Here is a 14,099-nt window from a genome sequence, read left to right as displayed (position 1 = left end):
GCAAAGGGGGTGTAAATGGTGATGGAAAAAGACTTGACTTGGGGTGGTGAACACACAATACAAGATACAGATGATGCGTTATAGAATTGTACACCTGAAACCTATATAATTTTATTAACCAATATCACCCCAATAAATTCACTATAAATTTAAAAAATAGGTTGATTTTAAGACCCGTAACCCTCTGTGTCTTTCCTATATGCTATTTCCTGGTGCTTCTCTGTAACCTGCCCTCTACTGTGTTTAGAATCTGGGTGAATTAAAGAGAAAAATATCCTGTCTCTGTCACCACAGGAATATTTAAAAAATATATTCTAAGTGTAATCGACAGCTTCATTTGCAATCACTGTTCATTTTTCTTTCCTCTGAATAATAAATTCAGAAGTGGAATAATAAATAACAATGTTTCTTCTTGAATACTATTTGCATATAATATTTCCTAATGTTCATGGCGATTTTATGTTGAAAAAATGTCACTAGCAAAGGAAAAACAGTCAAACTTCCAATACTAGTGTTTGCAAATCCTCCTGTTAAGACTTCTGTTCCTTTCCAGAAGAATCGAACGGCATGATCTGGCGTTGCGGACATGCTCTGACCTTGGGCTTGCCCGGGGAGAAACGCTTTTATTCCGCTTTCTTAAGTGCGAGTGCTCTTGTCCTAGACGCAATTCAGGCTCACCCTGTAGGGTCTTGCCACGACTGGCCACTCGCAGCCAAAATCTCACCCTTAACGTGACCTTTCCCTGCACCAATGTAGATACTTCTGGTACTATTTTGTTTTCAGCTGGGGTGGTGGTGGGGGGGGAAGAATAGAAGAATAACCAGCATTTTGATAGTAAAAAAAAAGGCCCAGAAGTGAAAGAAACCATAGCCAAACAAAGGGGCACACAGAGCAATTGTTCCTTAAGTGGTAAATTCTTCACATTGGGCCTTAGAAATCTTCCCTGTGCCGGGTGGGCCTCTGGGACCGGGAGGTTTTTAGGCTGTTTCCTGCCAATGTTCTTGGCACTCTGAGCCCTCAAAGCAAAATACAGTGAGGGGGCTGCTTTCATCATTTGGCTTGCATTGCTCCTGGGTGCTCCTTTAGGTGTCAGACCTCTAATTTTTAAAAGATAGTTCCTTTTTGAGTCATTTATGCTCTCAGGCGTTCCAAGGGAGGTGGAGCATGTGACTGACACTGAGTCTCAGGACCTCTTTTCTTCTTTGAACTTCCAGCTCTCAGTAAGTCCACGCGGGAGCTGGGGCTGGAGCTTGGTAGCTGCATCAGCCTCTGATCGGTGGTGCTTTTGTGTTGAAGGCTGTGCCAACTTTCTCCCAACTTCATCTTTCCCAGGTAGTTCTAGCCTCCTTTCTCCACGCCTAGGGTGCCAGGCAGTGTGCCAGGGCCAAAGAGGGAAACTGTGGTGATGAGAGCGTGACGTGGCATTTCTGCCTAAACCTTTCCCAGAGCTACCATCATTACACTTGATTTTGCTCCGTTAGGTTTTTTTTTTTTTTTTGCTAGCACAGTATTATCATCTTCCAAGTATATTTTTACATACATATTTTCTCAAAAGGATTCACTGATTTGGGTCCTATTGATTGTCTCCCTTGCAATAAAAAAATGAAACCCTCTTGATTATTACAAATTGATTTTTTTTTTTTTCTTGCTTCTCAAGAAAGAACCTAATTTGGTTTAAGGTACTCAGAGCTGTTGACATTACCTGCATTTATCTACTCTTTTTGGCTTACATTTAAAAATCACAAGGATGCTTTTGATAATCATAAATGTTTGGACAGTGTAGTACTAGACGTCTCCTTTAAAGTCCCAGTGCTTAGCTTGATTACTTCTTGGGTGTAAGAAATGCCAAATGTAACAGATTTTGAAAGTATTTTTTGAGAGTGGCTTTTAGTACCTATCATCTCACTGTGGGATTATGTTGTTTAGTTGACTCACTTGAAAGTGTATAAAAGGAACTCAAAAACATCCAAAGAGAAACAGCAGAAGGCATTGTGGAAGAAATTATAATTACACATTTTGAGAAGGAAAAACTCGTCAGATTGTATCTGAGCTTAAAAATATAGAAGCACATTTTATCAAACTCACAACTAATGAGTGGTGAAAAAATTATGAACATTTTTTTTCTACCTAGGAGACTACCTTTCCCTTAGGGTTTTTTGCAGGATAATTTTTTTTCAGAAATATTTGCATGGATTGAATAGCTCAGTTGCTGGCTTCCAGAGCAGGAAATAATGTAGAAAATGTAGCAAGAGAACTAATGCTAACAAAGTTGAAAACAATGTAAAGACTCAACAAAAGGAAAACGGTTAAAGAAATGGTGGAATAACCAAAAATATAGAAGTGAGGCAGCCACTAGAAATGCTATTTTCAAAACATGCAATGGCAGTGGAAAAATGCAAGTGAACAGGTCACCGCATTTTAAAGGGGTAGAGCTATATACACACATCGACATGTACGTAATACATACATGTCCATAAAAAGAAGGAAAGGACAGGAAGACATGATATGTTTATAGTGATCATATCTTCATAATGGCAAAGAGAAAAGTTGTTCTTCTCTTTTCTGTTGAGCACTTTTCTTTATTTTTCTAGTGTAGGTGGTTTTTTTTCTTTTAATAATTAGAAAGGTAATATTACTTGAAACGGAAAACAGCGAGAGAAGAAGCTTTCCATACTCCTGGTATTTCTGTTAACCTCAAAACAAACCCAAATCCCTCAACCACTAATTCAAGGGTGGGAGCGAGAGTGTGGCTTCATTAAATGGCATTAGGTTTTGTTGTTACACAGATCTCACGCCTCAGCCTGGTTCTTCCCGTCTTCAGTTGTACGGCTTTGCCTAAGTGCTACTTGACATCTGGGGCTTGGTTGTTGTGAATACATGGTATTAATGAGACTGCCTAGAAAAAGCTTGGAAGGGTACTTCTTGTTTTTAAAATTGTATGGATTTTTCTTTGGGGGAGTAATTGCTTACATTTCACTTTGGAAACCGATGATGCTACAACTGTCTCCTCCAAAAAGGGGGTTCTCGTCTCTGGCCTTTGTGTGCCCCTTCCTAACATTTATTGAGTAAATGACTGAAAGCTACATTTGTTTCATAAAGTTATGTGCTCAATTATTGCTTTTCGCAACTGAAGTATTTTGCAGTATATTTTGGTATCTACAGCTTGAGCAGGACAAAACAAATTATTTTTAGATGTGCCTTACAAATCTGAATGTGTCTACTACTGGGAACATTTGCTAATTTCTTAATCTGTGGCAGAACATTTCCTGTATTATAATTTCTTAAAAGCACTTGATTTAGTAATTTGTGACTATGGAATTAATTCCATATTACTTCTATTAGTGAGATTTTAATCTTAAACTCTATTTTTTGACTGTGGAATCAAAAGCTTCATCTTTACTAAAAATAATTGACATATTTAGCTAGTAGGCAGGAAATATACAGGGGGCAGGGAGAGAGAAAGGGTTCAGAGTTCTTTAATCCCTGCAGCATATATTTTAACAGCTATATATTGAACCATATGTCACGTGAGCATGTGAATATTGCTACCATTGACTGCTGAGAATGTTTTACAGGTTTCAGAGATGTTTCCCAAGACTATAAGTGTGGGCAATGGTGTCTGTGTACTCACTGTCAAAGAGCATTTGCCACCATTCGAAATAACCTGCTTGATAATTAAAAAAATCATTGGGGTGCTATTCTTAATTACTACAGAAAGATTTTTACCAGGCAGTATTTTCTTATTAATCAACACATGAACTGATTTCACAGATGTCTGTCTAGTATCTACTCTGTTATAGGAACTATACTAATTCTTTATATGTTGATTAGACCAAAATAGGAAAAAACTGAATATTTCATCAATATTTTAGTAGCTGGTAAACTCTTTCCATCCCCATTCTTGTTACTTAATACTTATATTTGAAATAGTTGACAGTTAAGAATATATAACAACATATTTGTTTGACTCTCACAACAAACCCTCAATAGATAGGTACCTGGGATGCTAAGCACAGGGAACAGATTCCAGACACTTTTACTGAGAGGGTGACCAAGGCTCAAAGATGCTGAGCAACTTCTCTTATATGATATGTTGTCTAACTTTGATTAACAATCTATGATTTGACGTTAATGACATCAGCAGCCTTAGGCAAGCAAGGTCAGGTCCACCAGGCTTGGAGACAATCCTTTTTTGATATTTCCAACTTATAGCAATACTTTCTTTATTCTTAGACACCCTTCTACTTTCACATTTTCTCACACACTGGAGGGGGTTGATGAGTCATGTGAGCGAACGCACTCTGCACAGATGTTTTAACCAATGGCTGGTCTCCTGGAGTCTGTTGTCTGTCACTGTCACAGAAGGAATCCCTGTGCAGACTCAGGTTCCTGGAACAGAGAGCACTGGGGCTCCCGGGAGTCAAGCAGGACTTTACAGAAAACAGTCAGATCTTGAGGAGTTGAGTGAAGTAGCTCCAAGAAGTAAAACTTAGAAAAAGAAAGAAAGAGACATTTGAGAGAAGATGCCATTCAGCATTTAGATGTTGGTCTTAAATAGTACAGGTGATTTGGTATTAGGTTTTGATCCTAGAGATAATTTAGGGAGTGCAAGTTACCTTAAACCACACTGAGAGGCATAGATTGGGTCATGGGACCTCATTTATTTAATTCTTACTTTCTAGCACATTTTCACTGTGTTAACTTCCTTTGAACACAGCTTTCAATACAGATGAGAAATCAGTGAAGGTGTAATGGTGAGATTAATGGAATTTTGTTTCCTTAATGACCACCTACCTCTTTTCAAAGTGGCTATTTCCTAGAATGTAATTAACCACAATTTCTATAAAACAGAATTTAAATTAGATTCATAGAACAGAAATATGTAAAGTTTGCAGGAATTGAATTTTGTTGTTGCAAGGAACTATTTCATATAGCATATTTCTTGAAAGAAATGGGTAAGAGGTGGCAGCAGACATATATATAACTCTCAGGTAACTAGCAATATTTGTATATTAAGCTTGCAGACATAATCATAATAACACCACAAATACCATTCTTTACATTTTTAGGTTATTTACAGCTTGTAAGTAGATCCATATAGAATTTTAAATTAATTCTCAAAGTCTCTCTGATATTAGACCTTATTTTGGTAGGGAGGAACCTGAGATCAGGAGATTAAGGAACATCCTTAAAACCACAGTTTGTGATGACAGAGCCTAGACTTGGAGCGGGACAGTCAGCCTTTCCTGACTGGTCGAGTCCTGCTATTCTGTGCATTCTTGAATTAATGCTGACCAGTGGGAGGGCTGTCTCGAGAAAGGGATCCTCATGGGGAGTTACCAATCAGCCTTGGTTTAATATATTAATAAGGAGTTAAGCCTTTTGATTAAATCCTAATAAATAAGGGAAGTAAGAGTAAAGGAAAGCACAGAACTCACAGATGCGACTGATATCTAAGACATTGTTGGCCATCTACATGTCTGAATGGTCATTTAAGAGCTGCTTCCATTTAGAAAATGATTTAACACGTGGCTCATTTAAATAGAATAGAGAATTTGAAATGTGTTTTGATTTTGACAGAACTATTCAGGAACAGACCAACTGGATAAAACAATACACATCTGTAAACAGGTTAATTACATAGAAACAATGATCTGACGTTCTCAAGAGAACATAATATAAATACAGATGTGTTCTTTTTATTGCCGTACTCAAGGTTAGACATTCCTATGCTTGGGTCTTATTCCATTCTAGTTATGGGAGAAATTTGTTTGTGCTTCAAGCCTCTGCTTGGTCTGAGAATGAACTAGGCCGATTGATAAGTTCTGCATCTATGTGCGTGTGTGTGTGTGTGTGTGTGTACCACCAACTACCAAATATACTTAGTCTGGCTTGGAAACAAGGAATAATGGGAAGACACTCTGATAATAGAACATATTATCCTGGATCTCAGTATTTCATCCAATCAAAAAAGATTTTACAACTGACAAAGAATGAAAAGACAAGCTCCCATTTGCTGTAGTGACATTTAGTGTATGTAATGGGGGGTGATGGTTCCATCCGGAGCATTTGTGGGATGGAGAGAGAGGCAGGAGCTTTGCTCTCAATCCCATCCAGATCCACATTACAAAAGGCCAACATTATTGCAACTTTTCTCCAACAAGATAGAGTGCAAGGATTTTTTCACTTATGTAGTGATAAAGTATCTTTTTACTTTCTCTTTTCAAATTTAGTGGAGAGTGGGGAAAAAAAAATCCAAACTTGTTCATTCGCTCATGTCACTCACCAAGGAAACGCTATTTTCATGAATAAAGCACAGTTTAAATATGATGGAGGCTTTCGCTTTGTGTAATGATCGAGTATCAAATAACGTACCAATGGCCCTTCTGAGATCAATTATAAAAGCTGAATAAATTATAAAAATCCATCTCTTTGAAGGCACCAGAGTGCCTCTGAGACAGCCAGGCTTTGGAACAAGGATCCAGACTGAAGAGGCTCTGAATTCGACTTTCTGTGGGCTTCCTCTCCCCTTGGGTCACTGGCTGAGCTGGGTGGGGAAGGCCTGCGGTGAGAAGGTGTGAGCGGGGAGGGAGGGAAGGGGAAATGTCAGGAAGAGGGCAGCTGCTGGAGGTAGGCAAGTGAGTCCAGCTTTAGGCCATCTACTGGAAATGAACTGAAATGAAATGAAAGCTGAAGTTTGAGGCGGCCAAGGCAGCCAGAAACAGGGACACCAAGAGCTCTGAGCGAAAAGAGCCTAGAGATGTAAGTCGGACACTTGTTTGTTCCACTGAGGCATTTTCTGGAAAAAAAATTTTTTTTTCAGATCTTCATTTTCTTTCTTTCTTAAATGTATCTTTTATTGTTGAAAGTATTACAGATGCTTCCCTTTCCCCCTCCCTTTGACCCCACGTGCCCCTCCCCCCCAGGCCTACCACGCTATTGTCTGTGTCCATGGGCACTGCATAGATGCATGTAAGTTCTGTGGTTAATCTCCTCCCACCCCACCCCCACTCCCCTTCTGAGATTCATCAGTGTGTTTTGAATTCCTAACATGGGTAGGGCAGGAAAATAACAAGCTAATAATAAAGCAGCTGAAGATGGAACAGAATTTTTGTATTTTCAAGGTGTTAAGGATCCCAAAATGTGAATTCAGGAACTTTCGAGGGAGAAAAACCCTGGGAAGCACCCAGGTTCTTGGCTGGGACCACTGCTGGGGTCCTATATAAAGACTGAAACCCTGTCTCAAGACAGCTTGGTCTATCTATCATGAGATTCATGCAACCTCTTTTATGCATTTTATGTCCTATGACTCTGAATGTCCATAAAATATTGTTTCTCTTTCTTTTTAGTCATATAAAAAACCTAGAATAAATATTTTGCTGTGGATTTGGTGAGATGATACATGTATAAAAGTTTTGAAAAATCGGTCCAAATCTCCAACTTCCAAATTCTCCAAAAGCAGGAGGAGATCATCGGAAAGGTTCGGTACAGAAGAGCTATCTCAGGTCAAATTTATTAGACAAAATGAAAACGCTCATCATTCATGTTCAATATTAGCTTAGAATGGTATTTTGAAAACAAAACTAAACAAAATAAAACAAACCATTTCTTTTATTAATCAGAGTAGGGATAAAATGATCTATCAAGATCCTTTCAAATGCAGAGTTTGTTTCTCTTAGTCTTATTCCTTGTGGTTGATGACAAGTGAATAGTCATGTATTTATTTGCCTGAAAGCATTTTTATTTCACTTTCATATTTAAGGGATATTTATGCTGGATACTGAATGCTTATTAGGCAGTTATTTTCTTACAAAGCATCTCAAGGATTCTCTTCTCTTCTGACTTCCTTTAACTTCTATTGTGAAGGCAGCTACAGTCCTAAATTTCTTTCCATGGAGAACAATATATTTTTTCTCTTTTGCTGTTTAAGATTCTCTCTCCCCTCTCTCTTGTTAGCCATTTTGGTGTAATCTGTCTAGGTGTTTCTCTTGAACTTAACCTGCTTCTTCTTGAATCTGTGAGTCATCTTTTTTCAGTTTGGAAAATTCTTGGCTGGTGTCTCCGTAAATATTAAGCTATTTTCCATTCTTCTTTCCCTCCTCTGGAAGTTTTTGATAGTTTCTTATCTATGTCCTACTCTTGGTTTCGTATTTTATTTTTATCTTTTAAAATTTATTTGTTTAAAGATTTTTTAAATTAATGTTTAAAGAGAGAGGAAGGGAGAGAGAGAGAGAAACATCAATGTGAGAGTGAAACTTCGATTGGCTGCCTCCTGCACACCCCATACTGGGATCGATCCCACAACCCAGGCACTTCCCCTGACCGGGAATTGACCTGGCAACTTCACAGTGCACCGGATGACGCCCAACCAGCTGAGCCACACTGACCAGAGCTTGGTTTCATATTTCTCATTTCTTTGTGTTTTAGTTTAGTTTCTAATGACCAATGTTCCAGTTTGCTGATTCCGTCTCCTATATCAAATGTACAAACCCATTTATTAAAGTTTTCAAGTTAGAGTGTTTTTCAATTCTATAATTCATATTGTATTCTTTATTAGCAGCCCCCACAGTCAGAAGGAATTCTTTTTTTTTTTTTAATATCTTTATTAATTTCATAGAGAGGGATAGAGAGATAGAAACATCAATGATGAGAGAGTCATTGATCGGCTGCCTCCTGCACGCCCCCTACTGGGGATCGAGCCCACAACCCGGGCCTGTGCCCTGACCGGGAATCAAACCCCGATCACCTGGATCCTGGGTTGATGCTCAACTGCTGAGCCACACCCAGCTGGGCAGGAATTCTTTATCTTTTCATTTATTTCCATCATTTCCTCCTCTATTTTCTGAAGACAGTAATCACCGTTATTTTGGATTTCTCATCTTCTAAGCTCAATATCGCATGAATCTGTAGGTCTGTTTCTATTGTATATTTTTGTTTTATTGGATTTTTAGTTAGGAAATCCTGTTTCTTTTCTTTCCTAGTTTTAAAAAACTGAATACCACTTGCTGTGCATAAAATAGTTGTAATGGATCCATATGATGCCATCTTCCTCCAGAGATGAGTTCCCTTTCCCCCGCCAGCTGAAGTGGGCTAAGGTAGTGGCAAGAAGAACAGATTGACTCGGATGCCTCCTATTTATAGGATCAGCAGGACTTACTTTGGGTGGATGGTGGGTTAGTGTCCAGGAGCTAGAGAATGTGAGGGACCAGAATTGATGGCCAGGGTTCTGGCTCAGGCAGGTTGGCAGTGTGTGGAGTTGTTGCCTGAGCTGGGGAGCACTGAAGAAAAACCTTGTTTGAAAGGTGGTATGAGCAAAAGTTCACTTTTGTACATGTGCATTTATGGTGTCACTGTGCTCTCCAAGCAGAGGCAATTTTGCATGGAGTTTTCTATATGAGACTGCCTTGAGTTGTGTTTAGCTTTGCAAAGTCTCTTAATTCTTACAGCCTTGCTCCTGAGAAAGGGAAAATAGTATAACAATTAAAAGTTACTATGTTTTACCAAGCATGTTTTCTTCAGTTAGTACAATCTGGCCTCATGCCCTCATCTTAACAATTACGGAGAAATCTGTTAACTACCATCTGCACCATCACCAGGAAGGCATGCTAACTGTTGTTTGATTTAAAATGGGGGTCTTACTGTCCACATCTACTTTCTTAGTTTGCAGTTCTTAAGTTTGCCTCACCTGATGTTGAAAGCTACATGTGTGTGCAGCAAGCTTGATTCAGCTCTCCCTGGGAACAGCATGATCACTCTGGGGCATACAGTGTCTTTGACGTACAAGCTTGTATTAAAATCATGTATTACAGCCCCTGCAGCCCCAAAGGAACTTGAGGACTTTATCTTTGATAGTTTTCTCTGCAGGAATAACAATTAAAACACTCCCTGGATTTCAGCAAACAACACATTTATTGCATAAATAACTCTCCACCTCATGCTGACTCCTGTGTGTTGATAGACTATTGCTTATTGTTTTAGAAACTTTATTGACAAAAATAGAGCTCAACTCATTAAAACTGGTATTCTTAATTCTGAACATGTTTCAAATTCTAAATTTCTCAGAGTTCAGGCTGATTCTGAACTATTCTCTTTATGGGCAGTATTTGGATTGAGGTTATTTACTCCTTCGAAAATGTACATTGGAATTTTATTTTTATGAAAAACTACTATTTAATTTGCTTAAAATTTTTTTTGCACTTTTTCTTTTCTTAGTCTTTTTTTTTTTTTTAGCACAGGGGAAGAAATCCTGCCTGCTTCTCATTTGAAGCTAGCTTGTTTTCTACTTGTAAGACCCAACGTCGTCTAAATTTTTTAAAAGCTTAAATACTAGGTCCATAAAACCAGTTGAAGGCATACTATATCAGGAAGCCAAGCCTCCTTTTTATTTACTATTATATCCCCAGCCCCTAGAGGTACCTAGCACATAGTAGGGATTCAGTTTTTGAATGAACCAGTAAATGGATAAATGAATCGAGTAACCTTGATTGCTTGCCAATGAGGGAAAACGGTGCACTCAGGTAGACCTCTAAGTTCTGGGCCACCCATTTTCCCCAGCTCAAGCTCAGTCTATTTTTCCTTGAATTGTTTACAGTAGACAGGAGATTGGTCTTCACGTTTAGTGGAAAGCTGTGCGGCATAAGGATAGCGACTCAGGAGGTTCAGGCTAGTTCATGATAGCATTAAGCCTTTGTTTTTATTGTACATATGATACTCAAGGAAAAGAAACATGCATGAGCCATTGTGTGCATGGAAAATACGTTTTTGAGACCCACTCTTGTCAGGTTCCAAGGTTTCCTGGGATCATCCAGAGTCTCTGTGGTAGGGAATCTTTTTTGGGCAGCTGGGGTGAATGTTCTTCTGTCAACTTCATTTAATATGTATTAAATTCTCAATGAACTGTCAGCTGAGAATTATTGCTCGGGATCAAAGGTGTGTGATAAAAAAATAAATCTCTAAAATGTGGCCCAGTGCCCTTGACTGGGTTAATGGCCCAGACTCTCTATCCTTGTCAGGGAAGGTGCTCACGGAGATCAGCAAAAACTGTAATAGCAAATCTGACAAGGGATGAAGGCCACGGTCAAAGGGAGCACAGAGATGCTTAGAAGAGAAATTATGATACTGTTAAGCAGAAAGACCTGGGCACTGGGAAAGGCCAGAAAACAAATGCACTTTGCAAAACGGGATATGTTGATTTAAGCTTCTTGCTGTTGTTTGTAAATGATGCCTCCTTGATCACATTTTATCAAAGGAAATAATGACTATAAACAAAAGTGTTCCAATAGGATCAAGATCTCGATTGGCACTCTTAGACCATTAAGTGTTAGCAAGTTAGTTTACTTACTGTTCTTTCTTACATACAACCGTAAATGATGGGTTCTGTTCCATTTTAACCAAAATTGAATATAGACAAAGCAATGTTTTTCTCTTCTGTTCCCTCGCTAGCTAAGCAGGAGGCATAGTAAATCTAATTCTAATACGTACTAACACTATTACTAATGCTTTATGTGCTGAGGACTTAATAAGTGATAGGCACGATTCTCAGGTCATTACCTTCATAAACTAGTCCTCACAGTAACCCGTGAGGCAGGCACTATTATTTTGACCATTTTACAGATGAGAAAACAGAGGCAGAGGGAGCCAGTCATTTGCCTAAGGAGCAAGCCAGAGTAGAGATTCCAATCTAACTTATCTGCCTGTGGAGCCCACGCCCTCACCGAGCAAGTTGTGCATTTTCGGCTTCCTTGTTACCTTTCAGGTGGTGGGGGTGAGGTCTTAGTCTAAAACAACTATGGTGAGTCACTGATAAATACAAATAAATTTAAAAAGCTTCAAGTCATCAATCAAAAGATATGCTGTTATCTTTGTAGGAGAAAAATAGCCCCATAGCTGACATAATATCCGTGAGTGGGAGAGAGAGCTTAACAATGCTAGGATTTCTACTTGTTTCTAGAACATGCACCTGCCAGATCTAAAGTCTGTTATTAACTAGGGTCTATAAAAGATTCACTAATTTCACCATTGTTGCTACTTCAGGGCTCAGCCTAAAGGATTATTTATGCAACTGCAGGCTCTTTATTCCCAGGTCATTAGTGGGCAATTTGTATATATTATTTTGTGTTTATTTGTTTGTTCCTAAAGCTAATTATAATTGTTAGCTATCTTGAATCCTTTTCTGAGGCATAAAAACTTAGACTTTAAATAAATAGTTTCTTAATACTCACCCCAGGATGTAGTTTTATTGATTTGAGAGAGAGAGAGAGAGAGAGGGAGAGAGATATTTGTTGTTCCACTTATTTCTGCATCATTGGTTGACTCTTGTATGTGGTCTGACAGGAGACTGAACCCACAGCCTTGGTGTATGGGGCAATGCTCTAACCAACTGAGCTACCCGGCCAGGGCTGAATGACACTTTCTATTTAAGCTTTATCTAAAAGCTCAGGTCTACAGCGTCAGGCATAGTTTACAGAGATTATTCTGGAAGTGATGTGGCTATTTAGCAGAAGGCACAATCTAGAAATTAGAAGAAGCTGCTGTATTGGTTACTTTTAGATATGCAAATGTACCAAAACCTCTGAAAAGTTGACTCAAGATTTTATTCCTATATTTTTGTTCAAGGAATTGACCTCCTGATGTTAAGTACCAGAAATGGAGTAGCCAGAAAGAAAGGAGGGCTGAATTCAAACACCCAGGGTAGTTTATCACTAATGCGAGCCTTGCAAATAGAACAAAAAAATTTTTAGATTTAGTATCCTAGTTCCATGGCTGCTATTCATGGATTTATTTTTCTAGTCAATAATTTTTATGTTTGTGGGAAATATTCTTTTGATGCCATGAATCCTTGTGATTGGAAACAGACTGACTTTTTTGTTATTACATAACCATGATGTTTTCAGAATGACAGTCTAATTAGCCTATTTAGAACATGTCTATAAACATGTCCACGGAGAAAACATGAGAATTTAGAACTTCCTTTGAGGACTGGTTTTGAGAATGTACTGGGATTCTGTTAAGCTGAATCTGTTTTTTGACTTTTTTCTTTCTTTAACAAGATGTCATTCACAAACATTCAACTTTCAGGGCACCACACATTCCCACAAAGGTTGATCCCACTCAAAATGCTGGGTTAAATGATGTTTAAAAAATTAAATAACCCCATATTCATACCCCAAGGCATAGTGCATATCTTCAAGGAACTGGCCTAACTAAGGAAGGAAGTTACACACATGAAGTTGTTAGCTGGCCGCGTGGCCTTGTTAAAGATGCCTTTGACTTCTTCACCCTCAGACTCCTCCTAGGAGAAATGAGAGGGGTAGACCACATGACAGCCGAGTTCTATAGTTTGGAATTGAGAATCATTCCAGAGCCAATGGCTAAAATAGTGAAAAGGGAAGTTGTATATTTATATACTAAGACTAGGGGTGTGTGTGTAGGGGTCCGTTACAATCCTAGACGAGAAGGTGGTGCTCTGGGCCCTGGCCTGATTTTAATCTGTTCGATACACTAGACTCCTGAGTGTGTGTGATTGCAGTTGAAGCAAAGGCTCAGGTGCTAAAAGAATTGTTTAAAAAAACTAGACAGAATTCCCCTCAAATTGCCTAGAGTGACTGAAATCTTCTCGGCTTGCAGACTACGTAAGGTGAACATTTTGATCATTCATTCTGTTACGTAAACCAGAGAACTACAAGCACTGTGTTACCTCTTTAACAGCTTCCTCACTAAACATTTTTAAAAATTACATTGAATCCTTTCCCTAGGAAGTTAATAGACAATCTACCCAACTTTCAATGGCATAGCATGGCAATTTTCAACCTTTTTCATCTCGTGGCACACATAAACTAATTACTAAAATTCTGCAGCACACACCAAAACATATATAATTTTTGCTGATCTGAAAAAAAAGGGAATACTTTTTCTTCATTCACACCGATGGCTATTGTTGTGTTGTGTCATTTTCTTATTTGACAACCTAAGGGAACGGAAGTCAGCGCCCCTGACTAAGTAGTCAGATATTGCAGGTTTTAAAAATTGTTGTGGCGCCCTGGTTGAAAATCACCAGCATAGAATACAGCAGGTCCAAAGTCCAGTGAGTATTTTCCAAG

This window comes from Miniopterus natalensis, chromosome 2, assembly GCF_054644295.1.
Source record: "Miniopterus natalensis isolate mMinNat1 chromosome 2, mMinNat1.hap1, whole genome shotgun sequence".
NCBI lineage: Eukaryota > Metazoa > Chordata > Mammalia > Chiroptera > Miniopteridae > Miniopterus > Miniopterus natalensis.
This window is presented reverse-complemented; position numbering follows the sequence as displayed.